Below are 20,390 nucleotides of genomic sequence, written 5' to 3'. Positions count from 1 at the left end.
TGCTGATTAACCTCAAATATTCTTATTTTTTAACTTGGATAGGAAATACCAAAGGTAAGAGGAATAATTAGCTAAAGAGATAATCATGGTTAAAGAGCCAGAGCTGGGAATTCGGTCAGATGGGACTAGGAGGCAGATGCCCAAGAGCAATGTCTACACATATACTTGGTACTGAAAGAGTAGATATGCTAATGCCCAAAGAGAGGTTGGTGGGCAGATGAGCTGTGGATGCCATATATAGCCCCCTGGTAATAGCAGCCATAGGGTGGTTGTGCTTCATGACAGTCCAGCTAATGAATCTTACAACGAGGCAAGACGGGGAAATTGGGATGAGTGAGGGTTGTTAGAAGGAAGACCCTCCCAGGGAGCAGTCCAGGATATTAAGCAATAGGGGAAGGTCATATTCTTCATGAGTGAGTTATAGTTCTGCAGAACTGACCTTATTCTCAGATAAGAATATCACACTGGTGGTATCATACTAGAAGCATTAAAAAAAAAAAAAGCTTTTCAAAAAAAGCTTTGAAACCTCTTCCACTTTTAGGCTAGTGGCTGAAATCTTACCCTTAGGATTTTTTTCCTCTAGTTAAATACTTTTATGTTTGTTAAATAAAAATTACTGTCATTAAGTCATTCAGTTGTATCTAACTCTTTGTAACCCTGTGGACCATAGTACACCAATACTTGGATTTTTCTTGGCAAAGATACTGGAGTGATTTTCTGTTTCCTTCTCCAAGAGATTAAGGCAAATAGAGATTAAGTCATTTATCCAGCCTAACACAATTAGTATGAATCTGAAGCCAGATTGAAACTCAGGTCTTCTTTACTCTACGGCTAGCATTGTAGACTCTAAGCCATCTAGCTGCCTCCTAAATAAAGATACTTGGGGGAAAGTAACCTGTTAAGTTATTACCAATTATTTTACTTCAAGGTTGATGACTTTATTTGATCCTTTTTGAGTAAAGGTTTTTAGTATAAGAAATGGAAAGGAAAGAACACCATTAGGATAAAAAGACATGGACCTGGGTTATGGTGGTTTGGTTGGTTAAGATACTGAAAAAATTCTATTGCATCAAAATTCTGCCTAAGACCTACTCTGGGTTCCTTAGGAAAAAAACTGTTATTAGAACAAATGCTATTTTAGTTTAGATTGGAATCCCCAAGAAATGGCTGTTGGGTCAAAAATCAGGACACATACATTGTTGGTGGACCTGTTAACTGATACAGCCATTCTGGAGAATAATCTGTTATAATAATGACATTATAAATTTTGTCTAGTCATAGGAAGCATTTCCTGCGACCTGAGCCACAGCGGCTTTTGTTGCTAAGGTACTTTTAAAAGAAATTATTCCTCACTTTGGCCTGCCAGCACATATTGATTCAGATAGAGGAAGTCATTTTACTGATTCTGTCTTAAATCAAATATATTCTTGCTTAGGGATAACTCCCAAATTCCATGTTTCATATCATCCCCAGAGCTCAGGCCAAGTTGAAAGAATGAATAAAGAACTTAAAACTATGATTGGCAAATTATGCACTGAGACACATTTAAAATGGCCCGAAATTCTCCCTCTGGCCTTATTTTATCTTAGAAACAGGCCTAGAGGAGACCTACACATCTCACCATTTGAGATGTTTTTGGACATCCACCTATACAGGCTAAGCCTTTCTCCCCTGCATATACATCACTATTACAGGGAGATACTACTATTGCTTCCTATATACAAGAATTACAGCACAAACTGCGTGAACTCCATGAATCCGGAGCCGCAGTACAAGTTGTACCACTAGACTTTTCACTTCATGACCTGAACTCAGGAGACAAGGTGTATATTAAGAATTTCCAGCATATTGGAGCAACTCAGCCTTCCTGGGAAGGACCATTCCAAATATTGTTAATTACTCCAACATCTATAAAGGTTGGAGAGAAGGACTCTTGTATTCATTGCTCACATGTAAAGAGAGCACCTTCTGTTGAGACTGATTGACTCTATCCTATCACATGAATTGGAGATAATAATCCATTGACAAGTGGATGCTATTTTTTGAGAACACATTAAATTCCTGATTTTTTCCCTTATTTTTTTTATTATTGCTTTTCTTTTATTTTGATTAGAATATTTGATTTTTTCCCCTTTTCCTCATTTCTTATACTAAAGGTACATACAATTAATTTTTTTTCTTTTCTCTGCAGTAATATAAGTTATATATATATATATATATATATATATATATATATATATATATATATATATATATATATATATATATATATATATATATATATATATACTTGCTATAATATTAATGCATACCCAAAAGCTTTAAACTATGGGAACCTGCCATTTATTGATAAAATGTTATGGGACTGTGATTCATGTTTGTGTCTGATTCCATAAAAAGGGATAAAAACAAGGAGCACAGACAACCTGAATAGTGCCAAAAAGAGCACACAGGAAAAACTAGTGTGAGACTCGAGGTTGTGACACTTGACATATGGTAAGTCGTAGGACTTCCTTGTATCTACACTCTTTGTGAAGTACTCAGACAAGTATCAAAATTTGACTATCATCCTGGCTCCCTATATCTCTGAGAATGACAAAAATCAGACCAGGGAATGATGCTTCTCTATCAAAATAGAATTCTAGTTCCTTTCCTTCTTATAGTATGGCAACTTCCTGTAGTGTTTTTTTTTTTTTACTTCAGTTTACTTCATCTTCAGTTTCCTCATCTGTAAAATGAATTAGAGAAGGAAATGACAAACCACTTCAGTATCTTTGACAAGAAAACCCCAAATTGGGTCATGAAGAGTTGTACATGATTGAAAAACTCCTAAGAACTCACAGACTTCCTCACAATCCATGCATAAAATTTGAAAGAGATGGTAGTTAAAATTCAGTTACATTTTTAGACAGCACATAGGGAACTGCAGGATCCAGATAGGATACAATCCCAGAATTTAGAGAATCTCACCCTGTGAAATTGGAGTTAATAAGAATCCATCTAAAGTGAATGAGATTAGCCACCTATGGAAATCTTTCCAGGAAGTAAGTCTTGTTAACATGGCTGATGAAAGGCTGGGTGTTTGCTAAATCTCATCAGAACCTCTCTAAAATCTTTCAAAGGAGACACCAATATGAAATGTTCCTAATATAAGATAAGAAGCAGTCTAATTAATAGTAACTTGTTTGTCCTGGAGAGGTTACATTGTAGTGACAGAAGCTTTTGCCAATTGATAAGAATATTGAAAAGTCAGATTTGAATAGAAAAAGAAAATGTTAGACTTTATCCATCACCATGATACAGGAAGAAACATACCATATTAAGCACACAAAAATATACTATGGCAACTAGAAATTGTACTCAATAGTGGAGTAAGGATAATTCTTCAAATTCTGGCAAAGTCTAGGTGAAATAATAATAATAAATTGCATATATAATATACCATATTATAGTATATATTATATATGTTATATATACTATATGTAATATACTATAATTATAATAAATAGCATATATTGTTATTATTTTATCTATTATTTTACCTGATATATATATTTTAATTAGCAGGTGCCAGGCACTATGCTAAGTACTTTATTATTATTATTTCATTGAATCATTACAACAACCCTGAAGAAACTGAGGCAAACAGGGGTTAAGTGATTTGCCCAAGGTCACAAAGCTAATAAATATCTAAATTTGGACTTGAACTCGTCTTCCTAACTCAAGACATGTTACTCTATCTACTGCAGCACCCAGCTACCCTGACTTGATTATTTATGAAGTATGAATCATATCTAGCTAAATCTCCTGAGTCTGGAAAAGGGAATAGCTGATTAGGAGCAGTTCCTTTTTTAAAGTTTCCTCAACAAATTTGCCTGGTATGGATACATCTCTTTGTTTTTACCCTGGCACAAGAATATGTGGGAAGGCAAAGTCAGGGGACCAGAGTAATGTCTGGATTTCCCCACCCTTGGAATCTCAGGTGCTATTGCTGTAGAGAGTCAGTTTGATGATATAGTCAATCAGATACTTTCTCAGATGCATTTTTGCCACATAAATGAATTTGGTACTCCTGAATGCTACAAATTTGGGCAGGAAAATAGCAGGTTTATTTATTTATTTTTTTGGATATTGTTGCTTGTCTGTTTCTTTATTTTTAATGGAAGTCAGTGTAGTATGATAGCAAAAGAACTAAATTCAACCTCGGTTTAAAACCTAGTTCTGACACTTAACTAGATGTGTCACCATGGACAATTCACTTTGCCTTAGTTTCCTTGTCTATATTTTTGGGCTAATATTTTGCACTATATTGGAAGTTGAGGCTTGGTTATCATTCTAAGTATATTTGAGAGCCCAGAACAGCTTCTAAGCCAAAGCACATCAAATTTTTTAGATGTTTTCAAAGAGGATCTAATAAAAGGACCTACAAAAGGAACATGTAATGGGGGGCTGGGTGGGAAAATTGAGTAATACACAAAAATGTTTAGTTTAGCAAACTGGAAATATTCTTCTAGTTAACCATCAGTCAATAGTTTTTAGCTTTCACCTGTCTAATCTCCAGATCTTTTCTTAGATATGTTTGTATGTGTGTGTATATATATATGTGTGTCTGTGTGTATGCATATATTGGTATATTATATGCACATATACATGTCTATAAATATTATAAAAATGTATATGTGTATGTATTTCATTTAATAGCTAGCAAGTATTTCTCAAGTCTTAATTATGTTAGGTACTTTGATCAGTACTGGAAAAGTAAAATTGAGCAGAAAAATAATCCCTGTACTTAAGGAGACTACATTCTGCTGGAGGAAGATAGAACATCAAAGGAAGCTGACAATCAGGAGAGGGGTAGGGAAGAAAGTCAGAAGTAGAACTGAAAGAGAAAAATAAACAATGGCTGGCCTGGGCTCTTCCACAAAATGGAGGTCCCAGGAGGAACTCACCAATGGGAAAATGGAAACCATCAAGGCAGAGAAGAATATTCCAAATGTTAATATCCAGACAAGACCCGAGACATGAGTATTAAGAATTCCCAATTAGGAAATTTCTTCTAAAGAGGCAGATTAGCAATTGCATCTTTAATTCATCCTTTTATATAGTTGCAAAGAGCACTAAAAGTTTAAGTGACTTGCCCAGAGTCAGATAGGATGTTTCAGGAGTAGGACTTGAACATAAATCTTTCTTATTCTGAAAAGCTCTCTATCTACCACACTGTGATATTGTCTCTTGATCTTGGTATTATCTCAATTTTTATTCAGATGCCATGGATATGGCTGGTTAAGTTGCTATGTTTCAGTACTACTTTTTTCATTTTTGATCCCTCCCATTCAGCATAGTAACTAAAACAAAGTAGGTTCTTAATACCTGTTTGTTGACCTGACTTTAGACATTGATCCTTGATGTATGTAGTAATACTAAAATATGGATCTTACCACCATGCTTCCTATAGCCCTTCAGCTTAATCATTTTCATATTACTTCAATTGGACCCTGATACATGGCCTGAGAAAATGCCATTTTTTCAATTCCCTAACTAGAAAGAAAGAAAGAAGGAAGGGAGGGAGGGAGGAAAGAAGGAAGGAAGGAAAGAAGGAAGGGAGGGAGGGAAAGAGGGAGGGAGGAAGGAAGGGAGAGAGGGAAAGAGGGAGAGAGGAAGGGAGGGAGGGAGGGAGGAAGGAAGGAAGGAAGGAAGGAAGGAAGGAAGGAAGGAAGGAAGGAAGGAAGGAAGGAAGGAAGGAAGGAAGGAAGGAAGGAAGGAAGGAAAGAAGGAAGGAAGGAAGGAAGGAAGGAAGGAAGGAAGGAAGGAAGGAAGGAAGGAAGGAAGGAAGGAAGGAAGGAAGGAAGGAAGGAAGGAAGGAGGGAAGGAAGGAAGGAAGGAAGGAAGGAAGGAAGGAAGGAAGGAAGGAAGGAAGGAGGGAAGGAGGGAAGGAAGGAAGGAAGGAAGGAAGGAAGGAAGGAAGGAAGGAAGGAAGGAAGGAAGGAAGGAAGGAAGGAAGGAAGGAAGGAAGGAAGGAAGGAAGGAAGGAAGGAAGGAAGGAAGGAAGGAAGGAAGGAAGGAAAGAAGGAAGGAAGGAAGGAAGGAAGGAAGGAAGGAAGGAAGGAAGGAAGGAAGGAAGGAAGGAAGGAAGGAGGGAAGGAGGGAAGGAAGGAAGGAAGGAAGGAAGGAAGGAAGGAAGGAAGGAAGGAAGGAAGGAAGGAAGGAAGGAAGGAAGAAAAAGAAAGAAACAAAGAAACAAAGAAAAAAGAAACAAACAAACAAAGAAAAGCCTTCATTATTTGAAATATAAGGCTATTTTTCTGTAGATTCTTAGGGGTCTTAGGAAAATCTCTCAATAATCTGCCCCTAGCATCTTTTCTCTCCCATCATCCCATTCCCTCCATTATGGTTAGTATTCCTAAAACAGATTGTTTACTGCTGGAATGTTACCTGACTAGCTCAAACCTAAATGGTAAAATTTGAGTCCTCTTTTACATTGTCACATGGGCCTTAAGCCTCTCTGAGCTTTGAGTCCTGAGATATTTATATGCTTTCCCCATCCAAAATTACTTACTTCACGATACTGAATTTTTACTCCCCAATGTATCCGACTCTCAGTATAGACTTGTTGTCAGAGTTGAGCTGGCGGACTAATCCTTGTTCTTGCTCTGCTACAGCCTAAATCATTTTTCTCTCATGAGGGGCTAAATTACTGTCTAGGGTTGCCAGGCCAGAATCACATCTTTAAAATCTGCTAATGAAAACTTTGTGCATGTTAGGAGAGTGATAGAAAAATAATCACTTCCCTCTGATCCCAATAAACAGTCAAGTTTATAGCAATAGAGTTATCTTTAAACGTTTGAAAAACTGCCATGTAGATGTGTCTCCAAAGGGCAGAATAGGTAGAGGTGATAAAAGGTTGGGCTTATATTCAAAATGAAGATGAATTCCTTAATAAAGAGAGCATTCTAATAGTAGGAATGAAAATCCAAGCAAAATAGTGAATTCCACATTATTCAAAGAGCTTAAGGAAAGGTTGAATGACTAGTTCTCATAAATATTGTAGAGGGAATTCCTGCAATGGGTAAATCATTTTTAATGCATTTCTGTACCTTACATCAACCCCAGGGTTCTCAAGTAGATATGACAAGAATAATTAACATTGAAATAACGCACTAAGTTTACAAATCAATTTTTTTTTTTCATATAACATTAGCTCTGTCCAATGAGGGCCAGACCATTAGAGTACAGTGTATCTTACCTAGTATCAATTAACAGGAACTTGGAAAACTTCTTCCAGAAATGTATAATCTTCCAGACTCAGAACACATACAAGTTTCCTCTGTTTCCTGTCAGTTTATTACATGTTAAAAAGAAAAAGCTTCTTTAATTGGTTGCAGGGCTGGAAAGGAATATACAAACAGACCAAAAAAGAAGAAAATCTTCTTCTTCCCTGGTAACTTTCAAGTAAAGATGGAGAAGAGATGTTGTGAGTCTAGCATAGGAGGTGGTAGGAGCAATGACAGAGGCAGTGACTAGTGTTCTTGATGCTAATGCTTTATGTCTCTCTCAGGCCACCATGTGGCCAAGAAAGAAAGCAGAACACCAATATTTCTTCTGTTCCTGTTGCTTTTATTTTTTCCCCCTATGCTTTGGTAAATGAATGGAACCTGATAGATAGACCAGATCACCTACTTGTGAATCTTGAAAAGTTGGATGAGCCACCAGAGGTCTAGGTATTGGAGTCCAGAGCACAGTCTGTTCATAACCACAGCTCTTGATCTCAGTCAGGTGTCAGCTCTGAGGAGCAACCTGCCTAACTGAGGCAGTAATGAATCAACCTGGCATTTGGGAGATCATGACCTTTAAGTAAGGCCATTGATTAACTATGCTATATACTAAGAAGTGAACTTAATAGGGGAAAATATTGCTGGTTGTTTTCCTTCCTTCCTTCCTTCCTTCCTTCCTTCCTTCCTTCCTTCCTTCCTTGCTTGCTTGCTTGCTTCCTTGCTTCCTTCCTTCCTCCCTTCATTCCTCCCTCTCTCTCTCTCCCTCCCTCCCTCCCTCCCTCCTTTCTTTCTTTCTTTTTCTTTCTTTCTTTCTTTCTTTCTTTCTTTCTTTCTTTCTTTCTTTCTCTCTCTCTCTCTCTCTCTCTCTCTCTTCCTTCCTTCCTTCCTTCCTTCCTTCCTTCCTTCCTTCCTTCCTTCCTTCCTTCCTTCCTTCCTTCCTTCCTTCTTTCCTTTCTTCCTTCCTTCCTTCTTTCCTTCCTTACCTTCTGTCTTAGAATTGATACTAGTTCCAAGGCAGAAAAACAGTAAGGGCTAGGCAATTACAGTTAAGTGACTTGCCCAGGGTCACACAGCTAAGAAGTGTCTGAGGGCATATTTGAACCCAGGACCTCCCATCTCTAGGTCTGGGTCTGTATCCACTGAGCCACTTGTTAAATATAAATTACCAATTCCACATTCTTAGTTTCTGTAGAGTTTTAATTAATAATCACTTGAAATAGAGAAAGCAGATTATATAGAGATTAAAACTCAACAGACTTAGGTTCCCCACTAGTTGTCTTTTTAAGTTTGAGTACACTCTTCCCAAAGACAGAGATAGTAGTGGAGATGAGGTTCCCTATTTCAGTAGAACTTGCTGTATCTTCTCTGTAAATACCCTTTTGAAAAAGCAAATTGATATCAATTGCTTGGTTGATATTAGAGAAATATTTACTAGTCAAATAATATTGTGAGATCACACTTGATGAGGTCTCATAAATGATAGTATTAGAAAGATGCACCCTTCCTTCCACCAAAAACAAATAAACAAGCAAACAAAAAGAGAAAACAATCTTAGCTTAGAGCCCTGAGGGGAGAAGTAACTAGACAAGTTCTAGTAACTAGCCAGTGTGATATGGTGAGATGTGAATGGGAGGTTGAGCCAAGAGTTTATGTAGGGTCTTACCTGAACTAAGCACTGAACCTTCAGCACTTATAGGGATCTAATGGAAAAAGATCAAATTATTTACCTGGGACTCTAGTTTTTAGCATTCACTAAGAAAAATGGCTGATGACTGTAGCGTTGAGTTCTTATTAGGTTCAACTGCTGTTTTTATTAGCAAATTTTGCTATGCTTTTTAGAAGCTGGACCTCTGGAGTCACTTGCAGTCTTTTGAAGCTTATAACTTGATCCATTCATCTTTAATAATCACTCACCTAAGAGAAGGAAAGAGTAGACACAATAGGGACAGAAGTCACCTAGGCATTGACATAGTGACTAAGGAGTAGGAAAAAAGGAATCACCTCCCACTAACACTAAGTCTCTACATACTGGAGGCTTACAGTATTTCTTCTTTCTCTTCACTTCCATATCAGAAAAGAGAGAATTTTTTTTTATATAGATATTCAGTTTTGGTTCAGTGTCTAATTAGAAATCTTTTTGCTACCACAAAGTAAGGGAACAAGAAACAACATGTAATTGTCAATGTTTTTTATCTGGGAAAGGCCCACTGCATTACCCATTTTAAGGAATATTCTCACCAACTCTCGATATGGGTTAATAATGAGCAGAGAATAAGATACGGGGCCCTCATTGGTTAGTATCCTTATTATATCCCAAACTACCCTGAGGTAAATATTGAAAATATTATCATCTCTAATTTTTTAGGAAAATAAACTAAGGCTCATGAAGATTAATGAATTATCCATGATCATACAACTAGTAGGTTTCATAATTTGAACTTAAATCTTCCAATTTCAGCTCTAGATCTTTTCTTTTCACCATAGCACACTTCCTGGACTTTTCAGGATTCAGACTTTGATTTAAGTCTAAGCGACATAACTTTATTCCTTATGAAATATATATTTGCCCTATTTTATTTCTTTTTCCCATTTCTCTCGGAATTATCCTCTATTTTTTACTCCTAGTTTTATACATATAATATATTTTGTCATATCATCCTATACAGTTTATCACTGTACTCTCTAAGTATACTACTTTTTCTAGCTACTACAATGACTAATGACAATATTTAAAAGTTACCAATACCATCTTTTCATATAGGAATACCAATCATTTGACCTTATTGAGTCCCCTAAATTTATTTTTCTTTATTAATTACCTTTTCGGGTTTTTTTTTTAGTTCTATATTTAGGCATCAAATTTTCTGTTTAAGTCAGGTCTTTTCCTCAGGAATGCTTGGAAATCTTCTATTTTATTAAATGACCCTGAATGAATAAAGTTATATTATATTATATTATATATACATATATAATATATAATATAAACTCAGTTTTGCTGGGTAGTTGATTCTTTGTTGTAGACCAATGTGAAGATCTCATTGACTTTCCCCATGCCTACTTTTATTTTAAATTTAATCAACCAAAAGTGAAGTTCACAAACAACTTACTAAAGTTAGTTACACCTCCAAAGGTGACTGACTGCCCCTTGGGCAGTACTAAGCAAATTGAAAGACTGCAATTGGTCACCATGAAGTGGAGGAAGGGACAGGAAGTGCTGGATCTGTGAGTTGAGCTGAGATCTTTTCTACCCTGAAGGGGCTTCTTCTATTTCTGCTGATTAACTGGATTAGGCTAATGGAGCTGACCTATTGTATTAATATGCCCTGAGTTCAAATCTTGAGGACTGTGGAGGCTGAAGGTAGTTATCTTCAGTCCTCTTCTCTCCTCCTTTCTGCTAGGCACCTTCCTGCCAGCTAACCAGTCGGAACCTTGAGTTTTCTGATGTGGTACCAAGGTACTCCCTTATGGTTGCAGCCTTTGCCCTGGGATCCCAGTCAGCCCAAGTCCTACTGTGGGTCTCAGTGCAGTAGGTTGGGGAGGGGTTGGTTACTTCCCTTATACCCATGAATTCAACTTTATCTTAGTATCTTTCAGGTTGAATAGAGTAGGAGAGACCTGTAGCTCTGTCTTGTTGAGTTTGGCTTTCTTTCTATTTTATACACTTGCTTTTCTGATTGTTTGCTAGCTCTGTGAGTTTTAGCTTTTCTTCCCTCTAGAGGCTTCTTCTCTGCACTATTAATAATCTGAATTAAGCAAGTTGAATTGATCTGCAGAGATGAATGTGCCCTGAGGCTAAAACTTCCAGAGGCAGAGGCCCAAGAAGGAGGTATAGTGACTGAAGGCTGAGATCAGCCTGTCCTCTCCTCTGATTCTCTCCTCCAGGTGCCTCCTTGCTACCTGTGGTCAGAGCCCTGAGATTTGCACAGTTGTGGTAGTGAGGCACTCTGTTCTGTTTATAGTCCTTACCCTAAGATTCCACCAACAGCCAGAATCTCAGCACAGTGGGTCAGGGAGGGGCACTGGGACCTTCCTTCTTTCTTTTCCTTAAACCCAAGAATTCAACCTTCTCTGTACATCTTTTAATTTGAATCCAGCAGGAGAGTCCTGCAGCTCTGTCTTGTTGGATTTGGTTTTCTGTCTCTCTTCAAGCACTTTATTTCTGATTGGTGTGGAAATCACAGAGGAATTGATTTTTGCTGCTTCTAAGCCACCATCTTGACTTCTTCCCCCACCCCCAACACACGGCTTTACTCTTGACTCTGAGTAGAGTTCTGGAGAAAGCTGCTGGCTAGAAGACTGTGATAGTTCAGAGAGGCAGTATTGCTTACTGAGCACTATTCTTCCCCACTGAGCCATGTCTGAAATCACCTTTCTGGATCACAGACAGAACTGAGTTTCTGTTCTCTTCTTTAGTTAAGACTGAAATCTCTTTTTCCTGGATCAGAGGAACTTAATTTTGCCTCTCTTCTACTCTAGAGGTCAGACCCTATGATCAGATGATCTCTGAGATGAGATTCACAGCAATGTGGCCCTGCTTTTTGACTTGGGGACTGAGTTCCAAATTCCTTCCCTATGTTTAGACAGTCAGCATACCTGCTGTGTTCTGCCCCCTCCCATCTGACCCAAAGGTCAGGGGGGACCTCTCTTCCATAGTTTCTGTTCTAATCAATGACCTATGTAGAATTTAGGATCATGGACTGAAAAGATGACCTCTTATGGCTTCTCTTCAGATTTTTCTGATCACTTCCAAGTCTGGCATTTTGCTTTAGATCTTTACTAGAGTGGAATGTGGTGGAGCCTGAGCAGAATTATAGCTTCATACTATTCTGTCTTTTCTGTTGAAAGGCCTAGTGTCATGAGATCATAAATTTCAGAAGGGATTGAAGAAATAATTTATTTCCACCATCATCCTGCAGATGATAAAACCATAACTCAGAAAGGGAAAGAAGATTGTAAAACAGACCTAGAAAGTGGTAGAACCAGAATTTGAACCCAAGGACTACAAAGTTAACACTCTTTCTTCTACACATGATACCTTTCAATGACTGCCAAAGACTGAGGCTACCTTTGAACAATTAAGAACTGCCTTCAAATCCACTTCCCTATATGGGTCCACGCTATATAGCATGATTAGGAGAGGGATTATATAGCTTCACATACTCTCACCTGCCACATATTGAGGTCATGTTTTCAAGTTCTCCTCTTAGCTGGCCTAGAAGTTCTTTCATTACATACTGCCTTTAAGGTAGACAGCAATCAACAGATCTCAGACAATCAAAGTTACAATATACATGTTACCAGAAGGTAAAGATGGACATAAGAGTTTTATCTAGCCTTCTGTCCATTAGTACTAGTTATTTTATAAAATAGGCTAAACTATCACTTTACAAGGCTTAAAGTGACATCTTAAAGTGACAAGATGATACAGGAAAGCCTGTTTCCTAGCCTTCCTGTTTGTGTTGAGGGCATCTTCCCATCTTCCCAGAAAACCTTGGCAGTATGCTCAATTCTTCTCTCTACCCTCCAACTTTCCATTCCAGTTGCTCCCATATTCAAGCCAGCTTTCAAGAAGGTGCCAAAATGATATTTACAAAGAGAAGATCTAAACATGTCAAACATCTACTTGGGAAGCTCCATTGTCTTCCTCTTGCCTCTGGGATAAAATACCAACCCCTTTTTCATTTTTATAAATTTTTATACTATGACTCTAGCCTACTTTTCTGGGCTTATTTACATATTACTCTTATTCATGGGTCCTATGGCCAGGAAAACTAGCTTGTATGTTCTTCCCTAGGCATAATATAAACTCTACTTGATCACAGAAGTGTGCTAGAGAAAGCTGCTACCTTTTTCTTTATATAATCTTTTAGTCTTACAATTTGTTCTAATTTTTACATAAAATGTAGTATGTAACATAACAATAATATAATACATTTGCTTATCAAAGAGAAATAAATTCTCATATTAGCTATGTCCAAAAATTTGTCTTATTATTTTTACCTATCTCTCTATTCTCCTCCATCCAAGAAATCAGTTAGTATGATTTAAGCTACACATGTTATAGTAAAATGTGTATTTTTCTGTTTGTCATGTTTCTCCTGTTTATCATATATTGCTTACACCACAGAAAAATTCATGGAGGATATAAACTGAAGAATAGCATGTTTCAATCAGCATTCAGAGTCCATCTGTTCCTTCTTTTTTGTGGTGGATATCTTATTTTTCTCATAAATCCTTTGGAGTTGTCCTGGATCTTTGCCTTGTTGAAAATAGTTGTCATTCACAATTGACCATTATACATTATTTTCACTACTGTATATAACTTCTCTGGTTCTGCTTACTTCCTTTTTTTGTATCACTTCATATAAGCCATGCCACATTTTTTGTTATCATCTTATTTGTCATTTCTTATGGTACAATAGTATTTCATCACAATCATATCACAACTTATTCAGCCATTCCCCAGTTGATGGACATCCCTTCAGTTTCCAGTTCTTTGCCACCAAAAAGAAAACTGCTAGAATATTTCAGAATTCATAATTTCATTTCCTTTTACATTGATTGCATCAGAAATAAACCTAATACTGGTATGTTTGTGTCAAAAAGTATATACAAGTTTATAACTTTTTGAAAATAATTCTAGATTCCTCTCCAAAATGGTTGGATTCAGCTAGTACTTTCTTCCGAGAAGCAATTGTTAAATTTTCAGTGTATTTACACAATAGAAATTATCAAATGCTACATATCAGGGTTTATTTGTTGTTTTGCTGAGTATCTAGACAAGATAGAAAAAATATTAATTATGTACAATAAATATAAAAGTATTTCCTTCATAGATTATTTTTTCTGAAAAACTAGTCATTAAAAATGATCAGCATACCCCAGATCTCTTTCCTCCATAATTATATATAGGCAATCCAAAAAATCTGGAAGGTACTTCCTTCTCAGGTTCCTTTAACAAAACTCTTAGTTTCCTTCAAAACTCAGCTCCAGTCACACTTTATATAGGAAATCTTTCTTGATTCCTCTTCTCCCTCCACTCGCATACTAGGAGTAGAAATAACTTGCATATATTTTTCATTATCTTCTGTATGCAGGTTATTTCTCCCAATATAATACAAGCTGTTTGAGGGTAAAGGTGATTTTATTTTTTGTCTTTTAATTGTCAGCTTCTAGGTTTGTCTGGCATATAAGAGATACTTAATGTTGTTTACCCATTGTTGTCAAAGATAACCAATCACATCAACAGGTGATGTCTTGATTTGATCATGAATTATATTTAAGTAAGGAAGAGTTGTGCAAAGTAATCAGTCTCACTCTCTTTTCCAGAGTCATCAAAGTCCAGTGGTAAGACAAAAGGCAAAATGACTGGTCACAGCCTGGGATGCACTTGATGACCTTTGATGTCTGACCAAGCTATAATTGCTCCAGAGATCCTATATCAATTGTCTTTATGTGCATTGAAACAAATTGTTCTTTTCTGCCCATTCTGTGGAGGGATATCTTCATATGTTTTGGGTAGACAGCCCTCTAATTCATCAACAGATCTGTGGTCCATTAGTTACCCTCAACCTGGTTTAGCCCACCTGCTAAGATGGGGTATTGGGATGTGCTCACTGCACATGATACAGCATCTTGGAGCCACAGCTAACAGTTGAGTGTCAGCTGGACACCAAAGGAGGATAAGTAACCATGAAAAGGGTTCAACAAGCCCTTACACCAAAAGTGCTAGTCCTCCTTGAACATAAACACACTATGGGAAACATTTAATGAATACTTATACATTGAAAGAACAGATAAATGGCAGAATGTGGCAGCAAAAGTTCCCAGTTCATCCAGAACCTCTGATGGTAAAGATCTAAGGATTCCAAGTAGAAAGGGGTCATAGAAATCATCTACTACAATTCTCTCATTTCATTGAGTCCAAGAGAAGTCAAGTAACTTTCTGCCACTCACACAGAGAGTAAGGAACAGCTAGTTTGCACAGTGGATAGAGCACCAGGCCTAGAGTCAAGAGGACCTGGGTTCAATCTGGTTTCAAACATTTCCCAGCTGTGTGACCCTGGGCAACTGACTTAATTCCAATTGTCTAGCCCTTGACACTCTTTTATCTTAGAACTGTTACTAAGAGAGAAGGTAAGTATTAAAAAAAAAAAAAGGAACAGAACTGGGTTTAGAATCTGGGTCCCTGATTCAGTCTTTTGTTTTTATACCATATTCTCTACTCTAAGCAACTGCATTTGAGATCTTCAAAACTCTGAAATCAGCTTCAGCTTCAAAATTTGACTCTAGAATTGGTAGAGGAGAAGAAAAAAATTCTGAGAAGTCATAGGGAATCTAATTCTACATAGGTATTTCAAAACCATAATTAAGTGATTGGAAATATTTGGAGAATCTACTGAAAAAAAGAACAGTCTGGTGTGTGGTGGGAGGGGTGGTGGACAAGAGGGATATTAATTGATCTCTTTCTGAGCTCTAGATATAATTTTATTACTTTGGGGGCTTAAGTCTACCAAGTTTTGGTTGTTTTTAGAGAGACCTAGAAGGGGCAGTCAGTCACATTCACTAATGAAAATGGAATCCTCTGTTTGGTCTCAGTAGTTGCTCCCTTGAGCTTGTCATCATTCCCCATTTCCAATTCCCTTTTAACAGTTAGTAGTTCCATACAAACACCTAAATTGACTTCTGGACCCTGATAGTGGGTACCACCAAACCCAATGGAATGGACCATATGCGTATGTAAATATTAAACAAGCAATGTCTTTATAATCATTCACTAGTTTCATTTTAGTTTTGAGGTGGATCTTGTTCTTTTACAGTTAAAAAAAAATCTAACCTGTACTATTTGCTATACTAAGAATTTTTTTTAAAAATTGAAAGAGACTGTTTATGCCTTCTATAATTCTGGAAATATTGTCAGGCAACAAGAAGACTACTATGATCATAAAGCTTTTCATTGACAATGAAAAGAAATGTTCATCTTATATCACCTATTGGAAAAAAAAAAACTCCATAGATTAGAAACTAGCATAAATCCTCAGATACTGTTTTCTTACATACTCATAGAAATCTTCCAAGTCTCTTCTTGCATTTTTGAGTCATAGCTGAAAATCTCACTACATCCCACTGGGTACATTGCCTGAAACTATTCTTGATTTACAAAGGGTAAAGGATTTGAATGAAAACGGAGGACAGCTCTCTGCATTTTCCAAAGAATTATAGAACAGATAAGTGAACAACAGAGGGAACAGACAAAAGGAAGGTTGTACATGTAAAAGTCAACAATGAATAAGTGAAAACTGCTCTTGACTTTAAAAAACATTAAATTAGCTACAGCAAAAGTTTTCATTGTACTCAACACTGGTAAAGGTAGGTAATATGCAAAATAGTAAATATAATCTCTTCCCAGGAGACTGAATAATTTTACCAGGATTCAAAACTGAAATTATAACTTTGAAGAGACTTACTTAGACTTCTTTCATGATGTATTCCTAGGTGTCTACATGAGAAAAGGATGATGGGTCCCAATGACAACATGCCCCTGTGTTATCAACTCATATTTAGTATTCTAGTTTGGAAAGAAAAGAGAATACTTTACAAATCGAGTGTATTTATCACTAAATACTCCATTGTACAAAGCAAGTAAAGTAGGGAATAAGTATCTGAAAGTGAAAGTCATGTTCATTGAATCCAGTGAATAATTTTTCACTAACTCATAATGTTTTCACCTTGTAGAAAATGTTTTAGAGGTTGTGATGTTCTCCAGTGAGCTATTGTAAGACCAATACAGTTGTATATTTACAACAGTTAAAAAAAATCAGGCATCTGTTCCTTCTGGTAATTCACTGAGCCTATTATTTATATCAAATAAATGCTATTTCACCATGTGAGATCCAATAAAAGTTGATGCCAGTTTTGCTAAATTCCCCCTCTGCTGCATCTGTGCATGGGTCATTACCCACCTTCAGCACATTGTGTGTGCTGGACATTAGAGCCAGACCCAATCCATCTAAATCAATTTGCCAATTATATAGCTCTATTACTGATTATAATGGCCAGGCTTCTCATGACAGGGCTCAAGCATTTGGTTATATGTGAAATAGATATTAGTCAAATTGCTGGAAAAATTTATTCTTTTCCTTGTACATCTTACCTTTGCTCTTTGTTCAAACTTTGATTTACACTTTTCCTTAATTTGAAATTCCTTATTCTGACTTTATCAATGCATCTTTCTCTGCTTATATCTATTAATACCTACTGTTTTTCCCCCTAAGAATAAAGAAACAAGCTCAGTGACCTTGAGTTCCACAAGACTTCAGACTACTTACAGTCTTGGAATCCCATTACCATACTCAACTCACTGAAGTCTGTTTAAAGGGCCCATTTTCAAAGGGAAATCACCTTCCAATAGGCTTTTTTTGGAGTTTCAGTAACCAGATCCTCTTGTATGATATTCTAGACAAACTTACCCTAAATCACAGGCTTTATCAAAATGTATTATAAAAAGTGTCTAATGCATTCAAGTATATTAATGCAACTCTTTAGGAGAACTAAAGGGAATGGAACTCCAGTTTTGACTACTGTCCAATCCAATCCAATAATCCAACAAATATTTATTAAGTACCTATTATGTGCCAGGCACTGTGCTAAGAACTAGGAAAACAATAAAATGAAGGATAACTCCTTCCCTGAGAAGCTTACAAGGAAGCAGGAAAGTGAGAACAGGGGAACAGGACACCAAAGGGTATTCAGTGTAGGGCATCTTGTTCTGTGGAATTGAAACCAGACTGGGGAGCAGATGATTTTGAAGAATAAGTGAAGAGTCTGTCCAGTGACAACCTTGTTTTATGAAACCTGAATTTATCTTTGTCCTTTGGGAACTTTGGCTTCATGGAACTTTCAGACTGATCCTTGTCCAAGACTGAACAATCAGTTATTAAGCCCTCTTAATAGGAATGATAGAGATAATCAAATCCTAAGCACCCTTTTATCTTAGAATCATGGTGACAAACCTATGGCACAAATGCCAGAGAGGGCTTTGTGAGATCTCCCTATGGACATGCACTCCATTGCACACCAGAGTTCATTACTAGTAAGGTACTGGGCCTTGGGCTGAGCTGCTCCCTTCCCCCTCTCCACATCACCTGAGGACATTTTTTTTTTAACTTCAACACCCCTCTTCTGCCCAGAAGCCCAATGGAAGCACTTCTTCCCTCTCTATCTGGTGTAAGGTGAGGGTGGGGAAACCTGGTGTCTGTGGGTAGGAGTGGGGCATGCTTTGAAGTCTCTAAAAGGTTTGCCATTGCTGTCTTAGAAGTTTCTCCCATTTTATCTAGGCATCTCCCTATGTAGTCCAGTCTCTGGATGGAATCCTTCTCTAGCCTATATGTAAGCCAGTCAGTTGCCCTTCCTTTCCTTTATTCCCCCAAATGTACATAAGACCCCTAGTTCTTTAGTTATTTGGAAATTCCCATGATGGACATTCCCATTTCTGGTGCCTTTTCCCAGAGACAATGTTCCCAGAGTCCCAGAGCTTGATTCTGAGTGGTATATGTTTATGACTTTGTTGTGGCCCGATGAACCCTGTTGACCTTGTCCTGTTTAAAGACTTGTTCTTTGTAAGTGCTTTATTGGTTAGGTGTTTTTCCAGGACATATTGGGAAGACTTTAGTATTTTTCCCTTAGTCCCAGAAAAAGAGGTGGTGGTGCCAAAACGGCTTGAGTTAACAACATGAGTATGAGATTAGAGGTAATGTGCTTATCCTGATGGGGCATCTTGTTTTGCGAGTGGCACTTCTGAAAGGCAGGATACACAAAGTGGAGGAGTATCCCTAAGAAGAACATTGGGTATGGGAAATAGAGAAAAAAGAAGTTAATTCAGAAACAATTAGAGTATATTAAAAGGAGCTCTATTCCCCAAATAGAATAAAGCTATATCTGAAAAATTTATGGGAGGAAGAATTATAATCAAGCCAACTATTTTATTTTATTTGGTCTACCATATCTTTCTTTACCCCCACCAAAGTTCTTTAATTTTTCATCTTTGTTGGCATCATGCAGAGATGAACATATATATTCTACTCAATCTTTCAATAACTTATGATATTGTCTCCTAGAGTTCAGGACTGACTTCTGTATTCTCATGCTAGAGCCTCTCACGATGTAGAATTTAATATTTAATGATGGCAGCAAGACTAACAACTATTCTGCTGACAACTGAAGAAGAATTTGATTCAATAAACATTCATCAAGTGCCTGCTGTGTGTAGGGCACTGTGCTTCATCCAGGGGATACAAAGATTTAAAAGTGACCTAACTTCTTCCTGCAAGGACCTTACATACCATTACAGTAAATAAGTGTGCACAAATATCTAATGTGAGTTAGTTCCTGATGAGAACATAACAGAGTTCAAAGAGCCACTAGAAATTAGATAGAGAAATGAGGAGGGAAGAATCCTGGCTACTCTGGGGAGATGAGGGAAGGTTTTATGGTAAAGATCACATCTGACACAATCTATAAAGGAAAGGAAGGATGTCAATCCCTAAATACCTCCAAAGGATAATGTAGTAGGGAAATTAGTGGATTTGGATCCAGAAGACCTAGGCTCGAATTGCAATTTTGCTGACTATTATTACTTTATCCTTGGGTTTACAATTCAAGTTCTCCAGGCCTTTTTTTTCATCTGTAAAATAGGGTTGAACTAAATGACCTTGAATGTCTCATTCTCGTTTTAAGTCTATAATCCTCTATGTGGAGAGGATGTGGCAGGCACTACAGGAAATCTGAATGCAGTAGGGAAAAGACCCAATATGACAGAGGAAAGATTAGTAGTCAAAATTGGCTGGGGAAGATGATAAAGGAAAGCTTCAGAGGTAGGTTGGCAGCAGATCTTTGACACTATAGGTAAGATTATTTGCTACTCTAGTTTTTTAATCCATTAAACTATTTTCAAGATCTCTTAGAGATGCAAGCAGATATACATAAATGTTAACTTTCCTCAGTATGAAAAACTCCCAAAGTAGAGGCTTTCTGCTAAACTGTATTACACAATTTTCTTGTCTGTCAGACTGCAACTATGTCAAATCAAATGCATTTTAATGTATATAGACATTTGGTAAT

The sequence above is a fragment of the Monodelphis domestica genome, chromosome 5 (genome assembly GCF_027887165.1).
Source record: "Monodelphis domestica isolate mMonDom1 chromosome 5, mMonDom1.pri, whole genome shotgun sequence".
NCBI classification, from domain to species: domain Eukaryota; kingdom Metazoa; phylum Chordata; class Mammalia; order Didelphimorphia; family Didelphidae; genus Monodelphis; species Monodelphis domestica.
This window is presented reverse-complemented; position numbering follows the sequence as displayed.